The sequence below is a fragment of the Harpia harpyja genome, chromosome W, assembly GCF_026419915.1.
Source record: "Harpia harpyja isolate bHarHar1 chromosome W, bHarHar1 primary haplotype, whole genome shotgun sequence".
In the NCBI taxonomy this organism is placed as follows: Eukaryota; Metazoa; Chordata; class Aves; order Accipitriformes; family Accipitridae; genus Harpia; species Harpia harpyja.
In genome coordinates this window covers 12,709,797-12,734,569 of record NC_068968.1, presented here as the reverse complement: position 1 = coordinate 12,734,569, position 24,773 = coordinate 12,709,797, and positions in this window count along the sequence as shown.

The following is a 24,773-nucleotide window of genomic DNA, read 5'->3' as shown; positions in this document are numbered from 1 at the left end:
TGTACCAGCTGCAAGCTCCAGAGGCAGCATGCAACAATCCAACACCTCACACCATCCTGTCCTGAAGGACTGTTACAACAGATGGAGCCCCAAAGTCATGGACTAAATAAAATTGATGGACACATTAGAGGGATGGCCCATAGACTAAGGGAATGCTATTTGTGTGTGGGAGTGTCCATATACATATATATATATGTAGATATGTATATTTCAAAGACAAGGAAAGTGGTGGTGATTAATTGGGAAATGTAGGATCTGGGCATGATATAGATGGTATAGAATAAGGGGTGGATAATGTCCTGGGTTCAGCTGGGATAGAGTTAATTTTCACAGGAATCTGGGAGGGGGGGCACAGCCGGAACAGCTGACCTGAACTAGCCAAGGAGCTATTCCATACCATGTGACATCATGCTCAATATATAAATGGGGAGCGGGGTGGGGGGTGCCTTCTCGGCTTTTGGTGGGGGAAGTGGCGGAGCGTCGGGTTCCGGGTGGTGAGCAGTTGCACTGTGCATCACTCGTTTTGTATATTCCTCTATTAGTACCGTTGTTGTTGTAACTTCTCTTTTTGTGTTGTCCCGGTAAGTTGTCCTTATCTCCATCCACAAGGTTCCGGTTTTTTTTTTTCTTTTTCTCCTTTCTGATTCTCCTCCCCATCCCACCGGAGGGGGACAGGGAGGAGTGAGCGAGCGGCTGCATGGTCCTTTGTTACTGGCTGGGCTGAAACCACGACAGTCTCCTGTGCTAATTCTTCCAACCTCTAATCTGCCTCTGATGAGTTGCCCCATCTGGGGGGGTTTTTTTGTCCCAAAGCTACATACTTGATAAAAATAGTCTTGTATGGCTATTGGATAACTACTAAGATACAGAGTTTCTATCTGTCTCTTATAGTCCCTCTGATTTTAGGAATAGATTATGCTGAAATAAACAAAAGTTCTCATTCAAAATCATTATATAGTATGAACGAGAAAAAAAATTCTCCTCTTACAAGTCTAGTTCTGAGGGTGGAGAGTAACAAAACACAAGGAAGTGCAAAGCATTTGTGGTAGGTTGACCCTGGCTGTGGATGCCAGGTGCCTACCAAAGCCACTCTATCACTCCCCTCCTCAGCTGGACAGGGGAGAGAAAATATAACAAAAGGCTCACGGGTCGAGATAAGGACAGGGAGAGATCACTCAGCCAATTGCTGTCACAGGAAAAACAGACTCGACTTGAAAAATTAACTTAATTTATTACCAATCAAGCCAGAGTAGCATAATGAGAAATAAAACCAAATCTTAAAACACGTTCCCCTCACCCCTCCCTTCTTCCCGGGCACAGCTTCACTCCTAGGTTCTCTACCTTTCCCCCCACAGCAGCGCAGGGGGACGGGGAATGGGGGTTATGGTCAGTTCGCCACACGTTGTCTCTGCTGCTCCATCCTCCTCAGGGGCAGGACTCATCACACTCTTTCCCTGCTCCAGCGTGGCGTCCATCCCATGGGAGACAGTCCTCCATGAACTGCTCCAGTGTGGGTCCCCCGCGGGGTCACAAGTCCTGCCAGAAAACCTGCTCCAACATGGGCTCCTCTCTCCATGGGTTTGCAGGTCCTGCCAGGAGCCTGCTCCAGCGCAGGCTTCCCACAGGGTCACAGCCTCCTTCAGGCATCCACCTGCTCCAGTGTGGGGTCCTCCACGGGCTGCAGGTGGATATCTGTTCCACTGTGGACCTCCATGGGCTGCAGGGGGACAACCTGCCTCACCATGGTCTTCACCACGGGCTGCAGGAGAATCTCTGCTCCGGCGCTGTCACGACCCGGGCTGGACAGACCAGGGAGGGATCGAGGTGAAGTTGGAATTCCCTCGGTCTAATTAAGGTGAAATGACACTAAATGATCAGTTAAACATTTTATTCATGGCAGAAGCAAACTGAACTTGGAAGGTGTTAACAGTAGGTGGCATGGTTTCTCTCAACAGGAATTGGCATGAACCTACCTCAGTCAACCGTGTAACCCGTGGTAACCATATACATCAACTCAGGGAAGAAAATAAGGAGAGCCCTCCTGTTGAGTCACGAGGTTCAGAGTGGACCCCCTTGCTTTCTAGACTCCTTCTCAGAGAAGAGCCTATGGGCAGCTAGATCCACTCTAGGCCCAGACATGGTCAATGGGTTTATGTCTAAAGGGATGAGGTGTAGGGATTATAGAAGAGGAAAGAGAGACCAAGACAGAGAGAGTAAAAGGAAGATAAAAGAGAAAGATTTCACCATTCTTGCATCCAGCATTGGTTCAGTCAGCCTAGGGTTCCAGTTCCGGTGGGCACGCGCACGTGGGTCTTCAGTTTGTGTCCTTTTATCATCTCCTTGCCCCTCCTTTGGGTGGGCACTCGAACTCATTAGGCTAATTAGGTGTCATGCATGGTTTGTGAACCTTTGGGAAATGGGTCGGTGGGCTTGGGGGTCATTTGGGGAGTAACTTCTCCCTCCCTGCAGGCATGACCATTGTTTGATCATTGGCCATAGAGGCCAGGGATCTTTGATTCCTGCTCAGCATATGAGAACAGAGCGCTGTGCACCCTCTGGCATGCCCTCCCCTTCCTGTTGCTGATGTCCTGTGCTGATCGGCTGCTTTTCACCTGTGGTTCCTTGCTATGCAGGGTTCGTTGTTAAGCAGAACTTGCCCCACCACAATGTTTGAGACATTAACTCTTTCATTTTTTCACAGGCGCCTCCTCCCCCTCCTTCTTCACTGACCTTGGTGTCTGCAGGGTTGTTTCTCTTACATGTTCTCACTCCTCTCTCTGGCTGCAGTTTCTGTCCCGCAGCAATTTTTTTTCCCTTCTTAAATATGTTATCACAGAGGTGCTACTACTGTTGCTGATTGGCTCGGCCTTGGCCAGCGGCGGGTCCATCTTGGAGCCGGCTGGCATTGGGTCTATCGGACATAGGGGAAGCTTCTAGCAGCTTCTCACAGAAGCCACCCCTGTAGCCCCCTGCTACCAAAACCTTGCCACGCAAACCCAATACAGCATTTGACACTATCCTGCACGACATCCTTGTCTCTAAATTGGAGAGACATGGATTTGATGGATGGACCACTCGGTGGATAAGGAATTGGCTCGATGGTCGCACTCAAAGAGTTGCGGTCAATCGCTTGATGTCCGAGTGGAGACCAGTGATGAGTGGCATTCCTCAGGGTTGGTATTGGGACCGGCGCTGTTTAACATCTTTGTTGGCGACATGGACAGTGGGATTGAGTGCACCCTCAGCAAGTTTGCTGATGACACCAAGTTGTGTGGTGCGGTCGACATGCTGGAGGGAAGGGATGCCATCCAGAGGGACCTTGACAGGCTTGAGAGGTGGGCCCGTGCCAACCTCATGAAGTTCAACAAGGCCAAGTGCAAGGTCCTGCACCTGGGTGGGGCAATCCTAAGCACAGATACAGGCTGGGCAATGAGTGGATTGAGAGCAGCTCGGAGGAGAAGGACTTGGGGGTGTTGGTTGATGAGAAGCTCAACATGACCTGGCAATGTGTGCTTGCAGCCCAGAAAGCCAACCGTAACCTGGGCTGCATCAAAAGAAGCATGACCAGCAGGTCAAGGGAGGTGATTCTCCCCCTCTACTCCACTCTCATGAGACCCCACCTGGAGTACTGCATTCAGCTCTGGGGCCCCCAACATAAGAAGGCCATGGACCTGTTGGAGCAGGTTCGGAGGAGGGCCACGAAGATGATGAGAGGGATGGAGCACCTCTCCTCTGAGGACAGGCTGAGAGAGTTGGGGTTATTCAGCCTGGAGAAGAGAAGGCTCTGGGGAGACCTTATAGCAGCCTTCCAGTACCTAAAGGGGGCCTACAAGAAAGCTGGAGAGGGACTTTTTACAAGGGCATGCAGTGATAGGAAAAGGGGTAATGGCTTTAAACTGAAAGAGGGTAGATTTAGATTAGATATTAGGAAAAAATTCTTTACTGTGAGGGTGGTGAGACACTGGGACAGGTTGCCCAGAGAGGTTGTGGCTGCCCCCTCCCTGGAAGTGTTCAAGGCCAGGTTGGATGGGGCTTTGAGCAACCTGATCTAGTGCAAGGTGTCCCTGCCCATGGCATGGGGGTGGGAACTAGATGACCTTTAAGGTCCCTTCCAACCCAAACCATTCTATGATTCTAAGAACTTCTGACAGTCTGTAAAACTTTCTCCTTTTCAGGATTACATTTTATAGAATTAATAGGGCACCCCTTATGATTTGAAATGGGTCATACCGATAGAATGCAAGAAATTACTTAAAACCTACCAGTGTGTAAATACTAAAAATAACGCTTTGTGTATTTTGTTAGTTTGTGAAGACTCACGTGAGAGGCTGGCTTGTTCTAGCTACTAGCCTCAGCCTTTATACACCTCCCTTTTTGCGTTGCACCCAAGGAAGAAAAAATATTGCACCCAAACTGTCTGTAGGGCCTCAAAGAAATCAGATTTTCTTCTTTCCGTTTCCCTGCCTGCTTTGCTTTTCTCCAGACAAGGCCCTTTCCAACACACCAGCAGAGCAGGGGGCATGTTTTCCACCCACTATCCACAAAAGTGCCCCAGCCCATCCCCAAGGACCATGAGCTGGACCTGTACTCTTCTCGCTCACCCTCAAGACAGGGTCAGCATCGCGCTACCGCCCACCCCCAGATCAAATCTGTCCTGCTGAGATGAGTGGGGGGAGGTAGTCACCCAATGCTCCTTGGCATGCCTGAGTGCTTGGAATGATCCCACAAATCCAGCCATACACAGAGTAGGAAAAGCCATGTTTGCTCAGGCTCTCAGTTGTGTGGTGCTTTTCTTTGCTCGAGCAGGAAAAAGCATGAAAGTAATATAATTTTTTGGTATCCTGGTTACAGACCTAAGTCTCAACAGTTGGTATTTGGTGTGCTTTGTATACTGCTTTCTAAAGCCAAGTCATTTCTTAAGACAAGCTGATCTTTTCCCAGAGAACTTAAAGAAAGCAAGAATATTTTAAATACAGTTCTTTTCATTTGAATTGGAGCATTTTTAAAGTTCCTTTTTTATTTCTGCAGGTTTTTGTCTCTGCTAAAAGTCGGGTTAGTCCTTCTGGGTCTCAGGTGATACTGTTCTGATTTTTCTGGAATCAAACCAGAGATAAACTTGATGTATGCGGGGAAAGCGTGGGTTTCTGAAGAGCAAATTTTGTGATGCAGCTATGCATTTTAACAAAAAATGTCTATACTGCTAAATTTCTACATTGATAGAGCTTTTTGTTTTCATGCAGAATATTTAGGGGTTGAAGTATTTCACCAGTTATTCCACTCAGTGTTGAGGCTCAGTGCCTGAGATGTAACCAAAGCAGCCGCTGTGTATTAGCAATATTGTGCAACTGTTTTTGAAAAGGGAAATAAAAGACAGCACACTCAGTTTGAAACTACAGGGGAACTAAATGTCAGCACAAGAGAGAGAAATCAGAATTTAACCAGGACAATAAGAACTTAATCTGTTATTATCGCCCAAAGCACTAATGAGTTTTAGTCATATCTACAAATCCAGGGTCTCTTATCATCATGCCTGATCATGAATCCCTGCTTCGAGGGATAACTTGTTACTACTAAGTTATAAGGTACAAGGCTTTGGAGTAAGTTGTTAACCACTTAAGAAAGAGTTGTTGTAGTGGTCAAGGAGTTTCACAAGAAGCTCCACAAAACAGTGGGGATACTTAAGTGTGGCAGTACATTTTCAGAGAAAGATTCAAAGATATGTATGTGACACCATATCTTTAGTATGGAATAGCAGTAAATGTTCTTAAAAAAGCTTTAGGTTAGTAAAAATCCACTACACCTTCTATTTGTCTTGAACTGCTTATTTATTTTCAGTTCTGATTCACATTTTCTACAGCATCTGAGTTCAAACTAACTGTATATGTAATATATGTTCATCATTTCTAATTTGAAAGAAGATTCTTTAGAGAGTTGTTTGATGCTGGTTTTGCATTTACCTCACAGGGCAGGGGTAAATTCAAGTTCCCTTTTCCTTCTTCAGCTTGCATATACATGAAAGGACAGCCACAATCTGGTTCTAGTTGTGGGAAGGAATTCTTTACATGGAAGTTTAATTAGGAATAATGAGATTAAATTAAGAGAAGGAAATTTTAGGATGAATGTCAGGAAAACCTCCTTGACAGCAAGACATTTTAAACTGTGAAATAGTCTCCTAAAGGAAATGGTGAAAACTCCAGTACTTAGGACATTTAAAGGTGACTGGGCAAAGCAGTGGAAACTATCATGTAGGGAAAAAGCAAGCCATGCAGACAAAAAGGCATTAGGTACGAGCTAATGCTTATTTTCTACATTTACATTTCATTGTGTGGACCTGCAGTAGCACAATGCTGCAAGTTGACATCAACCCAGAGTTATGACAATCCATAACAGCATGAGTATGCAAGCTCTTCACAGCTGCTGGGGAACCACTGCACAGCTGGGGTTAGTGGGAGTGCAAAGATGTCCGTCAGGCTACTTCTAGCATTTCTTGTTTGCCGTAAGTGAACACATCTCTCTCAACACTGGTAGAGCTGCACTTCCATAAAAGCACATATCTCCTGCAGTCTCTTTCCACTACTGTAAAATGATGAAAAATTAATGTTATACTACATCTGTTCCTCACAAGGGCATTATTTGGGCTTCCAGGAATCTATGTAATGTCAAGGTACTTTGCCTGAAGTCAGCTCTCTTCTGTGGGGATTATAGGTAGTGAAAGTTAACTTCAAGAAATGTGTAAGTATACAAAAGCTTAGTAAAACTGATGAAACAACTGGTGTCATTGCCTCTGAATCTGGCTCCTAAATGAACTTTCTGGGTTTCCCAAGAGCACTTTGGCTCAACAACAAAAATATTGTGCCCCACTTTTCCTGAAATGGAATTGGTGTGGTACTGAAAATACAAGGACAGAGCACAGACTCTGAGACATCTGTGCAGGAACATTCCTCTTTAGGGGAAAAGATAGAGCTGGTCTGATACTGTAAGCATGTTGTGAGCCTTCCCATTTTGTTTCCAAACTCCTAGTAAAAGCACAGAAATACAGGAGTCGACCCAGCACTTCAAAGTAAACCAGCATTTGTGCTATATACTATGAAAATCACTGCTGTTCCTCTGTGAACTGTTAAACATTCATGGGTTGTTGGTGAGAGTGTATGGTTATTTTTTCTCCCTGATGTACTCTGCAGTATGTCAGTGGTTATCTAAATATGACCCCTAGTGTTCAACTTGGATGGCAATAATTTAAGAAAATTAAAGCCCTTGCTAGACTTCCCTTAAGAAGAGGGCCATCTTTTCTGGTTATCCCAATATCCTATCAAAAAAACCCCCAAACCCTAAATTATTCTTGCTTGTAGAGTACAAATTGTTGAAGATATACTGTTTTCAAGGCATAAAACACTTAAGAATCGCATCCAGGTTTTAGAGATAAGTGTTACAGGTAGGGAATAATCTATATTGAAAAATTTTATTGCAACATTATCCCATTTGCAGAAAAAGAAAATATTAAGTAATGAAGTTGCTAATGGTAGAGCATCAGTGGAAGTTGTCATATACTGCTATGCATTATGTTACAAGGACAGTGATGAAGACTATGGTACGATGGCTGATACAAGAAATGGTGAGATAGGACTTTTTATTTCTGTTTCATTCCCGATGCTGCCACTGATTTTCTGGTATGCTTGTCAATAAGTCATTTAATCTCTCTGTTCTTCTGTTTCCTTCTTGACAAAGTGCGCAGACACATTTTTTTGTTTGAGGGTTATGAGGTTTAACAATTGTCTGTAAAGTTGTATGAAATTTTGGATAAAAAGCAAAATAAAATTGAGTTGGCACTTGCCATTTTTAAACTATGGGACAGGGAAGAAAGAGAATCTATGTATATTTTATTAGGTATAAGCAATCAGAGGGACGGTCTGGGACTGCAGTCTGCAGAAGTGTGCAAGACCATTAGGTAACACTGCAAGTTGCGTGATGTGAAGGAAGGGGAAGGTGCAGTGCTTTATCATCCAGGCTGCAGATGTCTAACACCAGTTTTTGAGAAAGGATGGACACAGTTAAACTACTGCTTTGGCTGCGTTCCTTTCTTCCTGATTTGATACTTGCTATATTGCTACGTGTTTTAAAAGGACAAACAGTAACAATATGGACCAAAACAGTGGTCACTGAAAGCTTAGAGAATCAGCAGTGACAAGCTGGTTTGCAATGCTGTCCTTCACTGATTGTTTTAAAGTATGTCAGACTGCGGATACAAATGAATGATCACATCATGGTGTAAAGCAATATGTATGACATGTATTGTGTAAACACATAATACAGGGCCTCCTGCTTCCTGATTGTGTTTGTTAGCTCTGTGCACACAAGCATCTTGCAAACTTAACTACTTTGCCTCTTGTTCAGATATGGAATAGCTCCAACGGACTTATTTCTGCTCTCATCTGAATGCCTTAAGCATTAATGTGTATCTCTGATGTGCTCTCAAAGCCCTGTGGTTTATTTGCTTGAGGAGTGCTTTCACCAGAAAAATCGCTGCCAATTCAGCTCTGCCCTACAGATCTTGTATACAGTATGCTGCTTCTTGCTATGTAAATGTTTCTTTATGCCTGTTCAAATTTGGCCTCCCTGGTAAGAAAGTATGCATCTCCTGGAGGCAGATGTGTGGATTGTCCGGCTCATAGTTCACAAACAAGTTTCACCATGTCTAGTGCACACAGGCGACTCATGGGGGGTTACAAAAGGGACCCAGCCTTGGATTACCTTGAGGCCCTGTCTCTGCAGAGACAGGTCACGGGGAGCTGTGTAGACAGCTTACCCCTGGGTTGTCTGATAAACCCTAAAGTAAACAGGGCGGTGGCTGTGCCATTCAAAGAACCAAAACCTGAACTGAGCCTTGAAATCCCTTAACAGATAGTATGCCCTGAGTCTCAATCCAACCACTATTCAGTTGCCTGAGGAAGCAAGGTAAAAAACCCAAAACCTGGAGGGTTTCAGCTTCAGTTTCAAATGACAACCTTGTGTATTCAAACAATCACAGACCAACAAAGGAAAGATAAGGGGAAACTCCACTCAGATACACATAATCCATTTAGGCATATATCATAATCTACTCAGACATAGTCATACACACCATTCCACAAGTCAGGGGATAAAAACTCTAAGATTCAGGTTGGAAATGGGGGAGTCACTTCTCCAACTATACAGTTGGCTTGTGAAGGAGACCCTTCCCCCCACTTGATGGGGACGCCGGTCGAGGTAACTTCCCTGGGATTGAGACCCCTTACCTGGAGGGGTAAGTGAATATTGTTTATGCTTTAAGTTTGTAAACGCATGTGTGCTTGTGGTTGTCTGTGAATCGCTTGTGGTTGTAAGAATGTACTACTCTTGCCTTAAAAAATTGCAATAGTGCATTCCTCCATTGTATCTGTAGAATCTGCAATAGTGGTGTGTTAAGTCTGTAAGTGAAGTTCAAATAAATCATTTTCTTGAACCTTGCAGTTAAGTCTGTGAGTGAAGTTCAAGTCGTTTGCTTGAACCTTGCAGTTAAGTCCTTTTCCGTCACAGAAGATATCAGATATTATTTTTAATTTCAGTGCCATATTCCTCTTAATGCTTTTGAGCCTAAAAATGGAGTGCTACCACTTTCCATTGCTTCCATCTTAGTTGCCCATGGCAATGAGACAGGAACCAGGTCCAGACTGTTACTTTGAAAACAGACTGCCCCCGAAAGCTGGTAGATGTTGTAAAGGCATTCTTCTTTACTCACCTTTACAACTTTTTCCTTGATCAGTCCTGCCACAAGTGGGGAGGAAACACAGGAGCATGCACATGCCTTGCATATCAGGGTGAACCAGTTTGTGCTTACAGCCATAGTGAGCACAGTGTTCAGGGCTGAAGTTTCTTTTTCCAGTTAACATAACCACTGTCCTTTCTGTCCAAGGATAAAACTCATTCCAGGTGTACATGGTGTGGGATTTGTTTGCCTCCTTAGGGTGTGCAGCTCAAGAAACACATCTCTCAAACTGCGCCCACTGGAACCATTGCTTGTGGCACCAGAACCAGAGCAGGGACCTGTCACCAAGGACACCATTTGTGGTAGCGTCCTCTGCAAGGCAACACTCTGTTGCCGGACCAGAACTGAGAGGACTGCAAGGAAGAAAATCCACCCTGATGATCTCTCCTGACCTGACAAAGTGCTAATACAGCTAGTGTTGGCACCCCAGTGTGAGTGTGAGTCAGAAAGAGAAGACCAAGAAGAGGCAAGATGTGGCTTTGGGGGAAGGCATAGTCCCACAGACAACAGGGAGGGCATTGCCACCAATAGGACACCCAAGGTTCTCTATGGAGAATGACACTAAGTGAAGGAGCATCATCTGCACCAGTACCAGTTCCAAGGCCAAAATCTGTCCTTATGGAGCCATGGGATTCTGGCTGGGAACCATGACTCAGATCAAGCACTTTCAGGGAAATGCAGTCAGCTGCAGAAACACAAAATTATTTGGTCAGTACAGATCCTGGCACTTCGCTGTTGAAGGGAAACCTGCCATTGGCTTCAAATGGAGCAGGAAAAGGCCCCTCCTGTCTATCTCTTGCTTTGGACAAGGATGATGAAAAACACTCAAAGCAGCAGCAAAATTAACACATTTGGAGGATATCAGCGGAATCTGCAGTTCTGTGCACTGGCTCCCAGGCAGGCTGGAAGGCAGCTAGCTGGGGTTTTCTGCATGCCAAACATTCCCAAACATTGTGGAAAAATCTTCCTATCCTTTCTTTCCCAAAGCTACTTGTTTTCCAAACAGTGATTGCATGTTGGCAACACAGTTCTGACTGCTAGGATGTGGGTAGCCCCATTTGTGCTGCTCTGCAAGGTGAAAGGAAATCTATTTTCATTCCAGAGGATAAAAATGGCAGAGCTTCAGCTTTCACCTTCTCTCACTCCAGAACTTTTATTGCCGATGAGTGTTAAACACACTGCGGGTGTATCTGCAACTATTGCTGTGCCTTTCCAAAAGGTCCTAGCTCAGTTTTTTTCTGGTAAAAGTGCTGGGTTTTTATCTTTTCTAATTTGCTATCAAGTTTAGAGTTTGGGAAAGTTTTGAACACACCTGTGCTGCTCTTTCCTCATGTGCTGCTTACTTCTTACTTGTCTGTGTCTTTGACCAAGTGCTGAGCTGTTCTGAGGTTCTAGTCTCACCGTGTCACAGACAGTATGATCATAGCATCCGCATTGTGCTTACCCTTGCTAATGCCTGATAATGACAATAGTTGTGAAAAATGTTACAGTAAAGACAGGTCATGTAATGTCTTATGGAAGCACTGCAAAGTCATGTTCTCTCTTTCTTGTCAAATGACTGGAAGTGCCTCTAGCATTTACCTAAAATTTTGGTTCCCCCATCATGTGTCTGGTGCAAATCTGGTCACATAACATCTGCATCATTGGAGAGGACGTAACACTGTCTGTGGGCTGTCTGAACAATTCGTCTGCCCACAGCAACCTCCCTGTCTGTGCCTGAGGATCCCAAGCAAAGAGGGCAGTGGAGGGCAGGTTGCAGAGTAGAGGTGTTTTGGCAGCTAGCCCAGTCACTGCCTCTATCTTGAGATGTATGTATGTCTCTCGTGCCTTTTTTAGAGACTCGCACTAGGCCCATAAGAAATAGCATGGAGGCAGAATAGCCATTTTATTGTGACATTCTGCCCTTGCTGAAAAACAAAAGTGATTGCTCCAGACAGACTGCTGCTGGTACTTGAACTACCTCAGGTATTTGTGCAGGAATAATATAATAAAATCAGAAAGCCTGTTTGTTGTTGTACTGGTGAAAGAGCCAAGATATGACTGTGCTTTGGACCCAATATAATATCCACTTTCACAAGAAAAAACAGTGACCATAAACACCAACAAATGGAAAGGCTCAGTTCATGCATTAATTTTTGAGGACTAGAGATAAAAATTCTGCTATAGACTGACCAATTTAATGTTTAGAGACAGACAGAACACAAAAAACTCTATTTAAGATATATGTGAACTTCTTTTAAAAAGGATTGCTTTGGGGTTATTTTGTTTGTTTGCTTTGATGCTGTATTGCTTTCACGCTTTTAGAGGTTGTAATACAACTTCTAAAATCTGCACTTTGGCTCTGGAATTAGAAGAAGGGAAAGATCATTTGGATAGATGAATTTGTTATTTCAAGTTTGATTAAAAGGCTCCTCTGATGTAAATTCAGCTGTGCTGCCTTATACCAGAAGAATATTTGGCCTAACAACTTAGTATAACATCACAGATGGCATATTATCTATGATTTAACAGTAGCTTGCAATTCCATTATGGTGTGAATCACAGTTCGTTAAATAAGACATAAAACCTACATTTTTCTCAAGTTCCAGAAAAATGAACAGATGAATTCAGAAAATAATGGCTACAAAGCTGACATGGTTATGCTCAGCATTAATAATAATAAAAAGGATTTGTGCAGTCCCCTAAGCAGAGCTTCTGTATGTCTTTCTGCTAGAGATTGATGGTGCAGATAAAACTTAACGTCACAGAGAGCAGGATTTCATTGAGTGATACAAATGAGAAAGACATGTTATTAGAGCAGCATTGCATTCAGTCAGAAGGTCAAGTTCAGTGTAATGTTTTCCATTAAACAAGACTAGAAGTTGTATTATCCCAAACCTGTACATTTCACAATGACAAACTCCATTGCCGTACATTACCCCATATCTCATTATAATGTACAGTCTGGCAACAGGCCAAATGCAGATCTTAGGAGTCTGAGGACTTAGTGGTAAAAGCATCTTCTGAGATGGTGTCTGAGCCCAGCTGGTATCTTGAGAGGTAAAAGTGTCAGAGACTAACACAACATAACTCCATGGAGGGACTGCAGAAAACAGGGGCCAGGCAGCAAGAATTTAAATGCAGATTGGGACCCACTCCCATAGTCTTTTCCTGTCTTTCATTTGAATCTAACATGCCACCTTGTTACTAATTTCCCCCTCTTCCACAGCGTAAGTATGGCAACACATTAAAGACAAGGAAAAGAATTAGGAAAATGCAGGAAAGGAGCTCAGGTGGTTGGTGAAACTCCAAGGCAACAATGTCTCCCAAAAGGTCACAACATGAGATAAGCAGTTGTAGCAGAAACTCAGCCTCTTCACCTGGAGGAATAAGAGGTTACTGCTGTGCCCAGCTACTGCTGTCCCTGTCCCAGCAGTGGTTATACTAACAATAATTATTGAATCATGGAATCATAGAATCATTTAGGTTGGAAAAGACCCTTAAGATCATCGAGTCCAACCATAAATCTAACACTGCCAAGTCCACCACTAAACCATGTCCCTAAGCACCACATCTACACATCTTTTACATACCACCAGGGATGGTAACTCAACCACTTCCCTGGGCAGCCTGTTCCAGTGCTTGACAACCCTTTCAGTAAAGAAATTTTACCTAATATACAATCTAAACCTCCCCTGGCGCAACTCGAGGCCATTTCCTCTTGAGGCCATTTCCTCTTGTCCTATCACTTGCTACCTGGGAAAAGACACAGACACCCATTTCGCTACAACCTCCTTTCAGATAGTTGTAGAGAGTGATAAGGTCTCCCCTCAGCCTCCTCTTCTCCACACTAAACAACCCCAGTTCCCTCAGCCGCTCCTCATAAGACTTGTGCTCCAGGCCCCTCACCAACTTGGTTGCCCTTCTCTGGACACGCTCCAGCACCTCAATGTCTTTCCTGTAGTGAGGGGCCCAAAACCGAACACAGTACTCAAGGTGTGGCCTCACCAGTGCCGAGTACAGGGGAACAATCACTTCCCTGCTCCTGCTGGCCACACTATTTCTGATGCAGGCCAGGATGCTTTTGGCCTTCTTGGCCACCTGGGCACACTGCTGGCTCATATTCAGCCAGCTGTCAACCAGCACCTCCAGGTCCTTTTCTGCCAGGCAGCTTTCCAGCCACTCTTCCCCAAGCCTGCAGCACTGCATGGGGTTGTTGTGATCCAAGTGCAGGACCTGGCACTTTAGCCTTGTTGAACCTCATACAGTTGGCCTCGGCCCATCGATCCATCCTGTCCAGATCCCCCTGTAGACCCTTCCTACCCTCGAGCAGATCAACCCTCCCTCCCAACTTGGTGTCGTCTGCAAACTTGCTGAGGGTGCACTCGATCCCCTCGTCCAGATCACTGATAAAGATATTGAACAGAACTGGCCCCAGTACTGAGCCCTGGGGAACACCACTTGTGATCGGCCGCCAACTGGATTTAACTCCATTTACCACAGCTTTTTGGGCCCTGTTTTATATCTGGCTGAGATGGAGTTAATTCTCCCCATAGCAGCCCTCGTAGCACTGTGCTCTGCATCAGTAGCTAGAAAGGTGTTGATAACACACCAATGTTTTGGCTACTGCTGAGCAGTGCTGGCACAGCATCAAGGCTGTCTCTCCAACATTTCCCCCCCTCACCAGCAGGCTGGGGCTGGGCAAGATCTTGGGAGGGGACATAGCCGGGACAGCTGACCCAAACTAACCAAACAGATATTCCATACCATATGACGTCAGCTCAGCAATAAAAGCTAAGTAAAGGGAGGAGGAAGTGGGGGCATTCGTTATTTACGTTTGTCTTCCAGAGCAACCACTACGCATACTGAAGCCCTGCTTCCCAGGAAGTGGCCAGACATCGCTTGCTGATGGGAAGTAGAGAATAAAATCTTTTGTTTTCCTTTGCTTTTGTGTGCGACCTTTGCTTTCACTTTATTAAACAGTCCCTATCTTGACCCAGGAGCCTTTTGTTATATCTTCTCTCCCCTGTCCAGTTGAGGACAGAGAGTGATAGAGCGGCTTTGGTGGGCACCTGGCACCCAGCCAGGGTCAACCCACCACAGTCCTTTTTGGTGCCCAACGTGGGGCAAGACTACGGCAGTTTTGCATTAAGCGTGCTATAGCTACAGTAGTTATCAAGTGGCAAGCTCCTGTGCGGGTCATGGAATTTGTTGGCTGCATTGCTTATCTCTTTATTTTGCTGAGCTTGGGAAAATGTTAATACAAATAATGGCTGTGTGCTTTGCCCTGGCACTGACGGCTTTGCTGTGTTGTGGGAGCTATCTTGTGGAGGAGATGAGGGAATACATCTCCCTCTCCCTACCTGGCATTGATGTTGTGAATGGTTTTATTATGCAGGCTCCTGAGGTCCTTGTTCACCCTTATGTGAGCTGTTCAATACTAATAATTAATACTGGTGGTATATTATGGGTTTTGTGGAAGGAATCTGGTCTCATCCTGGTGTAAGAGAAGACAAGTTTTGGGTGAGGCAATACTGAAATGTGCCCTCAAGCGACCGGTCCCTGGGTGGCAGGGTGTATGGAAGGATTTGGGCAGATTCCTAGGATGGTTATCACCTCCCATAACCTGGGACTTTACATCTGAACAGGCAAGCAACCCTGGCAAACTGACGCGCCACCTGATAGAAGGGTGCCTTGCCTACCCCAACGAAAACCAGCAGCTTCTCACACTGTACTGGGGCCTGGCCTATGCCTACCGAGCCATAGTTCAGCACTCTCAGAGGACCTCAGTTGAGGCAGGGACCCAGACTGCATCTGAGGACACCATGCTCAAGATAGGGACCCAAACAACAACAACAACTACAGTAATTGCCCCAGTAGTGAAAAAGAAACAGTGGACAAGGAGATCAACGGGTCCATATCATCGATTAGTAAGGGAAGAAGAAGAAGAGGAAAGGTTTAATCTAGAAGCCGGTCCTTCGACAAAGAAATTGGAGGAAGGAGTGAGAGAACTTAAACAGGAAGTGAAAACTACTCGGTTCCTGACCTCCTCAGAACTTCGGGACTTGCGGAAAGACTACAGCCGCCAGCCAGGTGAGCGGATTGCTGCCTGGCTGCTCTGATGCTGGGATAACGGGGCCGACAGTCAGAAACTGGAAGGCAAGGAAGCCCAACAGCTGGGATCCCTTGCTAGAAACCGGGGAACTGAGAGAGGAATTGGAAAAGAGGCAGCAATTTGCAGTCTCTGGAGACGGCTCCTCTCAAGTGTGAGGGCAAGATATCCATTCAAGGAAGATCTTGTGAATTCCTCAGAAAAGTGGCCTACTGCAGATGAAGGCATCCAGTACCTGAGAGAGTTAGCAGTGGTGGAAGTCATCTACAGTGATCTAGATGATGAGGAGGTCTCCAAAGATCCAGAGGATGTCCTGTGCACACGGGCCACATGGAGGAAGGTGATTCAAGGTGCCCCAGCGTCATATTCTAACAGCTTGGCAGCAATGTATTGCCCAGATATGGAAACACCAACTGTGGAGGAAGTGTCGTCTTGGCTCCAAAACTTTGAAGAAAATCTCTGTGTCTCCTCATCCCTACAGGACAGTGCCTTGGCTGTTAGGGACGCTCCAAGAAATCAGTCCTCTCCTGCCCCGGTCAGAGGGAAAGGGAGCCCAAGGCGTATGCCACGTGGTGCACTCTGGTTCTTCCTGCGTGACCAAGGGGAGGACATGAGGAAGTGGGATGGTGAACCCACCTTTAAGCTGGAAGCCCGCGTACGTGAACTGAGAGGGAAGACAGCTGTTAAGAAGGGGTCACCCAAGAAGAAGGCTGCCAGCGTCATTGCTGTAGAGGCCCAAGAAAGCAATCAGTGATCCTCCAGGCATAGAAGAACTGAAACCACCTCCCTTGATTCTGGTGAGGGGACTTCTGGTCTGGCACCGCAAGGGTCAGACAGTGAATACTCTGACGAGGAACAGCAATAGAGGGTCCCTGCCTCCGTCCAGGAGAAGGAAAGGGATGACCGGATATACTGCACTGTGTGGATTCGATGGCCTGGCACATCAGACCCACAGAAGTATAAGGCTTTGGTAGACACTGGTGCACAGTGTACACTGGTGCCATCAGGGTACAGGGGCACAGAACCCATCTGGATCTCTGGAGTGACAGGGGGATGCCGAGAATTGACTATATTGGAGGCTGAGGTGAGCTTAACAGGGGACAAGTGGGAAAAGCACCCTATTGTGACCGGCCCAGAGGCCCCTTGTATCCTTGGCATAGACTACCTCAAGAGAGGGTACTTCAAGGACCCAAAGGGGTACCAATGGGCTTTTGGTGTAGCCACTGTGAACACAGAGAAGATCAAACAGCTATCTACCCTGCCTGGCCTCTCAGAAGATCCCTTTGTTGTGGGATTGCTGCGAGTTGAAGAACAGCAGGTGCCAATTGCTACCAGGACGGTGCACTGGCGGCAATATCACACAAACCGAGACTCCCTGGCTCCCATCTATGAGCTGATTCATCAGCTGGAGAGCCAAGGAGTGACCAGCAAGACTCATTCACCTTTTAATAGTCCCATATGGCCAGTGCAAAAGCCTGATGGAGGGTGGAGGCTAACAGTAGACTATCGTGGCCTGAATGAAGTGACACCACCACCAAGTGCTGCCGTACCAGACATGTTAGAGCTCCAATATGAACTGGCATCAAAGGCAGCCAAGTGGTATGCTACAATTGATATTGCCAATGCATTTTTCTCCATTCCTTTGGCAGCAGAGTGCAGGCCACAGTTTGCTTTCACGTGGAGAGGTGTCCAATACACCTGGAATCGACTGCCCCAGGGGTGGAAGCACAGCCCTACCATCTGTCACGGATTAATCCAAAATGCACTGGAACAGGGCGATGCCCCTGAACATCTACACTACATTGATGACATCATCGTGTGGGGCAACGAGGCAGAAGAAGTGTTTGAGAAGGGAAAAAGAGTAATTCAGATTCTTCTGAAAGCTGGTTTCACCATAAAGAAAAGCAAGGTCAAGGGACCTGCGCAGGAGATTCAGTTCTTGGGAATAAAATGGCAGGATGGACGCCGTCATGTGCCTATGGATGTGGTTAACAAGATAGCAACTATGTCTCCACCAGCTAACAAGAAAGAAACACAAGCTTTCCTAGGCCTTGTGGGGTTCTGGAGAATGCATATTCCAGGTTATAGTCAGCTTGTGAGCCCTCTCTATCGAGTAACCCGGAAAAAGAACTATTTTGAATGGGGCCCTGAGCAACAAGAAGCCTTTGAGCATATCAGACAGGAAATAGCTCGTGCAGTAGCTCTTGGGCCTGTCCAGACAGGACCAGATGTACAAAATGTACTCTACACTGCAGCTGGGGAGCATGGTCTCACCTGGAGCCTCTGGCAGAAAACACCAGGAGAAACCTGAGGTCAACCATTAGAGTTTTGGAGCGGGGGGTATCGAGGATCAGAAGCCCACTACACCCTGACTGAAAAAGAGATACTAGCAGCATATGAGGGGGTTCGAGCTGCTTCAGAAGTTGTTGGTACAGAAGCATATCTCCTCTTGGCACCATGATTGCCCGTGCTACACTGGATGTTCAAAGGAAACATGCCCTCTACACATCATGCAACCAGTGCTACATGGAGTAAGTGGATAGCGTTGATCATGCAATCAGCTTGACTGGGGAAATCCAACCACCCAGGAATCCTGGAAGAGATCATGGACTGGCCAGAAGGCAGAAATTTTGGAGCATTGCCTGAGGAGGTGGCTTGTGCCGAAGAGGCACCACCATATAATCTGGTGCCATCAGTGGAATTTTTGGTTTTTTGATCATGGGGAGGTTTACACAGCACCGGGCTTGCTGGCGACAGATGGAGTCCAGCTATCTCAAAGGGGGAAAAGGATTCTCGCTCATGAGTCAGTGGGGCTCATAGAGAGGGCTTTAAACTAGGTTTGAAGGGGGAAGGGGATAAAACTAGGCTCACCAGAGATGAGCCTGGGGGCGGCATGCTAATGTTGGGGGTGGAATCCATAGCCCAGCTCAAGCGCATCTATGCCAATGCACGCAGCATGGGCAATAAACAGGAGGAGCTGGAAGCCATTGTGCAGCAGGATAGCTATGACTTAGTCGCCATCACAGAAACATGGTGGGATGACTCCCATGACTGGAGTGCTGCAATAGATGGCTATCAGCTCTTCAGAAGGGATAGGCAAGGAAGGAGAGGTGGAGGGGTGGCTCTCTATGTTAGGGAGTGTTTTGATTGTACAGAGCTCCACGACTGTGATGATAAGGTTGAGTGCTTATGGGTGAGGATGAGAGGGAAGGCCAACAAGGCAGATATTGTGCTGGGAGTCTGTTACAGACCACCCAACCAGGTTGAAGAGATGGATGAATCATTCTACAAGCGGCTGGCAGTAGTCTCACAATCGTGTGCCCTTGTTCTCGTGGGGGACTTCAACTTTCCAGACGTCTGCTGGAAATACAGCATGGCAGAGAGTAAGCAGTCTAGGAGGTTCCTGGAGTGTGTGGAAGATAACTTCCTGACACAGCTGGTAGGTGAGCCTACCAGGGGAGGAGCCTCGCTAGACCTACTGTTTACAAACAGAGAAGGACTGGTGGGAGATGTGGTGGTCAGAGGCCGTCTCGGGCTTAGCAACCATGAAATGATAGAATTCTCGATTCTTGGTGAGTTAAGGAAGGGGGTCAGCAAATCCACCACTATGGACTGCCAGAGGGCAAACTTTGGCCTGTTCAGGACACTGGTTGAGAGAGTCCCTTAGGAGACAGTCCTGAAGGGCAAAGGGGTCCAGGAAGGCTGGACATTCTTCAAGAAGGAAGTCTTAAAGGCTCAGGACCAGGCTATTCCCATGCGCTGCAAGACGAACTGTCGGGGAAGACGACTGGCCTGGCTGAACAGGGAGCTTTTGCTGGGACTCAGGAAAAAAAGGAGAGTTTATCATCTTTGGAAGAAAGGGCAGGCAACTCTGGAGGAGTACAGGGATCTTGTTAGGTCATGCAGAGAGGAAATTAGAAAGGCAAAAACTCAGCTAGAACTCAATCTGGCCACTATTGTAAGAGACAACAAAAAACGTTTTTACAAATATGTTAACAACAAAAAGAGAGCCAAGGAGAATATCTATCCTTTATTGGATACAGACAGGAACATTGCCACCAAAGATGAGGAAAAGGCTGAGGTACTTAATGCCTTCTTTGCCTCAGTCTTTAATAGGGAGACCAGTTTTCCTCAGGGTACTCAGCCCCCTGAGCTGGAAGACAGGGACGGAGAGCAGAATATACCCCCCATAATCCGGGAGGAAATAGTTAGTGACCTGCTACACCTCCTGGACACTCACAAATCTATGGGACCAGATGGAATCCATCCAAGAGTACTGAGGGAGCTGGCAGAGGTGCTTGCCAAGCCACTCTCCATCATTTATCAGCAGTCCTGGTCAACAGGGGAGGTCCCAGACGACTGGAGGCTTGCCAAAGTGACGCCCATTTACAAGAAGGGTCGGAGGGAGGATCCGGGGAACTACAGGCCTGTCAGCCTGACCTCGGTGCCGGGGAAGATTATGGAGCGGTTCATCTTGAGTGCACTCACACGGCATGTGCAGGACAACCAGGGAATCAGGCCCAGCCAGCATGGGTTCATGAAAGGCAAGCCCTGCTTGACCAACCTGATCTCCTTCTATGACCAGGTGACCCGCCTAGTGGATGAGGGAAAGGCTGTGGATGTTGTCTACCTGGACTTCAGTAAGGCCTTTGACACTGTCTCTCATGGCATACTCCTTGAGAAGTTGGCAACTCATGGCTTAGACAAGTATACTCTTCGCTGGGTAAAAAACTGGCTGGATGGATGAGCCCAGATAGTTGTGGTGAATGGAGTTATCTATAAAAGACCTGGGGGTGCTGGTTGACAGCCAGCTGAATATGAGCCAGCAGTGTGCCCAGGTGGCCAAGAAGGCCAATAGCATCCTGGACTGTATCAGAAATAGTGGGGCCAGCAGGAGCAGGGAAGTGATCATCCCCCTGTAGTCAGCACTGGTGAGGCTGCACCTCGAGTACTGTGTTCAGTTTTGGGCCCCTCACTACAGGAAAGACACTGAGGTGCTGGAGCATGTCCAGAGAAGGGCAACCAAGTTGGTGAGGGGCCTGGAGCACAAGTCTTATGAGGAGCGGCTGAGGGAACTGGGGTTGTTTAGTGTGGAGAAGAGGAGGCTGAGGGGAGACCTTATTGCTCTCTACAACTACCTGAAGGGGGGTTGTAGTGAGGTGGGTGCTGGTCTCTTCTGTCAGGTGGCTGGAGATAGGACGAGAGGAAATGGCCTCAAGTTGCGGCAGGGGAGGTTTAGTTTGGATATTAGGAAAAATTTCTTTACTGAAAGGGTTGTCAGGCATTGGAACGGGCTGCCCAGGGAAGTGGTTGAGTCACCATCCCTGGAGGTATTCAAAAAGCGCGTAGACAAGGCACTTCAGGACATGGTTTAGTGGGCATGGTTGATGGTTGGACTCGATGATCTTAAAGGTCTTTTCCAACCTAAATGATTTTATGAGTCTATGATTCTATAATGAGTTATCAGAAGATGAAAGGTGTTATGCTTTGTTTACTGATCGATCCTGTCGTGTGGTAGGGAACCATCGGAAGTGGAAAGCTGCTGTGTGGAGTCCCACATGACAAGTTGTTGAGGCCACTGAAGGGGAAGGTGAGTCAAGTCAGTTTGCAGAAGTGAAAGCCATCCAACTAGCCCTAGGGATTGCCGAATGAGAAAAGTGGCCAGTACTCTATCTCTATACGGACTCCTGGATGGTGGCTAATGCCCTATGGGGGTGGCTGCAGCAGTGGAAGGAGACCAATTGGCAATGCAGGGGTAAACCCATCTGGGCTGCTGCATTGTGGCAGGACATTGCTGCCCGGGTAGAACACATGGCTCTAAAGGTTCATTGTGTAGATGCTCACATGCCCAAAAGCTGTGCCACTGAAGAACATCGAAATAATGAACAGGCAGACAAGGCTGCCAAAATTGAAGTAGCTCAGGTGGACCTGGACTGGGAGCGTAAGGGTGAGCTATTTGTAGCTCTCTGGGCCCACAAAACATCGGGACATCTAGGGAGAGTTGCAACATATAGATGGGCTCGTGATCGAGGGGTGGACCTGACCATGGAGGCCATCACACAGGTCATTCATGAATGTGAAACATGTGCTGCTATCAAGCAAGCCACCAGAGTAAAGTCTCCCTGGAACAGAGGGCGGTGGCTGGGTTTTCGATATGGGGAGGCCTGGCAAATTGACTACATTGGACCACTGCCATGAACATGCCAAGGCAAGCACTACACGCTCACGATGGTGGAAGCAACTACTGGTTGGCTAGAAACATATCCTATAAACCATGCCACTGCCCAAAACACCATCTTAGGCCTTGAAAGGCAAATTTTATGGTGACATGGTATCCCAGAAAGAATTAAATCGGACAATGGGACTCATTTCCGAAATAACCTCATAAACTCCTGTCGCGTCCCAAATTTGGAACGACTCAGGTTCGTGGATTTCCTTTGTCAGAATTAAGGTGAAACGACACCAGGGGAGTTCAAACAACAATCAACATTTATTCAACCTAGCTAACCTTGCCCAAGTACACGTGAACTTATCAATATGAACCTTGCAACATGTCATTAAGCCGCTGTTTGAGAAGAGAAGGGAGGTGTAGAAAAAGAAATGGAAAAAGGAACATGAAACTGTGTCAGAAGGAGAGCCCTCCCGTTGAGTCACGAGGTTCAGAGCAGACCCCCTTGCTTTCTGGACTCCTTCTCAAAGAGGAGCCCAGGGGCAGCTAGATCCACTCCTAGTCTCAGACTTGGTCAACAGTTTATGTTTAAAAGGATGAGGTGTAGGGACCGTGGAAAAGAGGGAGAGAGAGAAAGAGAGAAAGAGAGAAAGAGAGAAAGAGAGAAAGCTGGCACCTACCGATTGCTGGGCTGAGCTCGTGGCGCAAGACGGCACAAGAATGTACGGATGGTCCATCTTCCTCACAGTCCTCGGGTCGGTATGTTAATTTGCTTTACAAGATACCCTTAGCATAACGCATGTCTAGTTAATAAATGCTTGCTTTTTCCCTTATAGTCAGTGTGTGTGTGTTCGCCTTCTCGGGAATCCTCGAAACCACCCTAAAACACCTGGGGTATATTATCTCTTTGAAACATATATACAATTAATGTTAATGAGACTTAAGAGCTCAAACCACAAAGCTACTACAGGCTTTTAGGTTTTCTTCTGATGTTTCATTTCAGTATGTTTTACACCTAAAGAGCAGTACATTATGTGTTTAATCTAAGCAGGCTGTTTGTAGAAGAACATATTATTGATTTTCATATAATATTTCACTGATTGCCAACCATTTATATTTGGGGAGTTTGATGAGGAGGTGCTGCTAAAGCCATGCATGCTTGACATTAAATAACATGATGGACATATTGAGAAAGGAAATTATCCTGTTTAGATTAAACATCTTTGCTTTGAAAAGTAATCTGGATTTGGCAGAAGTAGAATAAGAATTTCAGTAAAGCTATTATATTTTGAAGGAAGGGACAGGCATTAATGAAAGGATTTCTGTTGTCTACTATATGTGTTCTCAGGCTGACCTGACACCTCTTAAACTACAAGTATAGTGATTGCTCTGAGAAAAAAAAAAAAAATCTGGTCAATATGATGGGGACATGCCCTCAAGCTGGATGGAATAGGTAAGGAGGCTGCAACTGAAGCCTGAGCAGAGACCTTTTGCTGAGATGGCATTTGGAATCAGATACTTTAGGCTCTTTGCCCCTGACAAAGCTGGAAAAGGACTTGCCATTTTCTTTGAGAACACGTTTGAGACATGTGGCCCAGAAACGGATAGGATAGGATAGAATAGAATATTTTCAGTTGGAAGGGACCTACAACACTCATCTAGTCCAACTGCCTGATCACTTCAGGGCTGACCAGAAGTTAAAGCATATTATTAAGGGCATTGTCCAAAGGCCTCTTAAACACTGACAGGCATGGGGCATCAACTACCTCTCCAGGAAGCCTGTTCCAGTGTTTGACCACCCTCCTGGTAAAGAAATGTTTCCTAATGTCAAGTCTGAACCTCCCCTGGCACAGCTTTGAACCATTCCCACGCATCCTGTCACTGGATCCCAGGGAGAAGAGATCAGCACCTCCCTCTCCACTTCCCCTCCTCAGGAAGCTGTAGAGCGTAATGAGGTCACCCCTCAGCCTCCTTTTCTCCAAACTAGAAAAACCCAGAGGTGTCAGCTGCTCCTCATAGGACATGCCTTCTAGCCCTGTCACCAGCTTTGTTGCCCCTCTCTGGATGCATTCAAGGACCTTAACACCCTTCTTAAATTGTGGGGCCCAGAACTGCACACAGTACTCAAGGTGAGGCCGCACCAATGCTAAATGCAGTGGGATCATCACCTCTCTTGACGGGCTGGTTATACTGTGTTTGATACACCTCAGGATGCAGTTTTCCCTCTTGACTGCCAGGGCACACTGCTGATTCATATTGAGTCTGCTGTCAACCAGCACCCCTGTAATGAACTGGTTAACTTTGTTCATGAAATCGCATGTGGGGGTAGAGACATTCCTCGCTTATCTAAAACCACAGTATCCAGTTAAGTACCGATGATTAACGAAAGACGTTCCACCTAACAAACAAATGACGGCGCAAACACACACACAATGCAGAAGATACCAGCCGCCACCTGAAGGCAGATTACGACCACCTAGCAACTGACGGCACAAACGCACACGCAATACAGAAGATACGAGCCGTCACGTAGACAGAAACTAGAAGCTGTATAAATAAAGGGACTCTTCCCCATTTTCGGCGCGAGCCTTTGGCGGAGCACTGTCTCCCCGGCCACCCAGCGCTGTTTTGCTCTCTTATCGCTTGCTAATAAATTCGATCTTGTCATTTAATACAAATTGGCTCCTCCAATTTGTCACGAGCGTCTATAACAAACTTGGTGCCGTGACTCG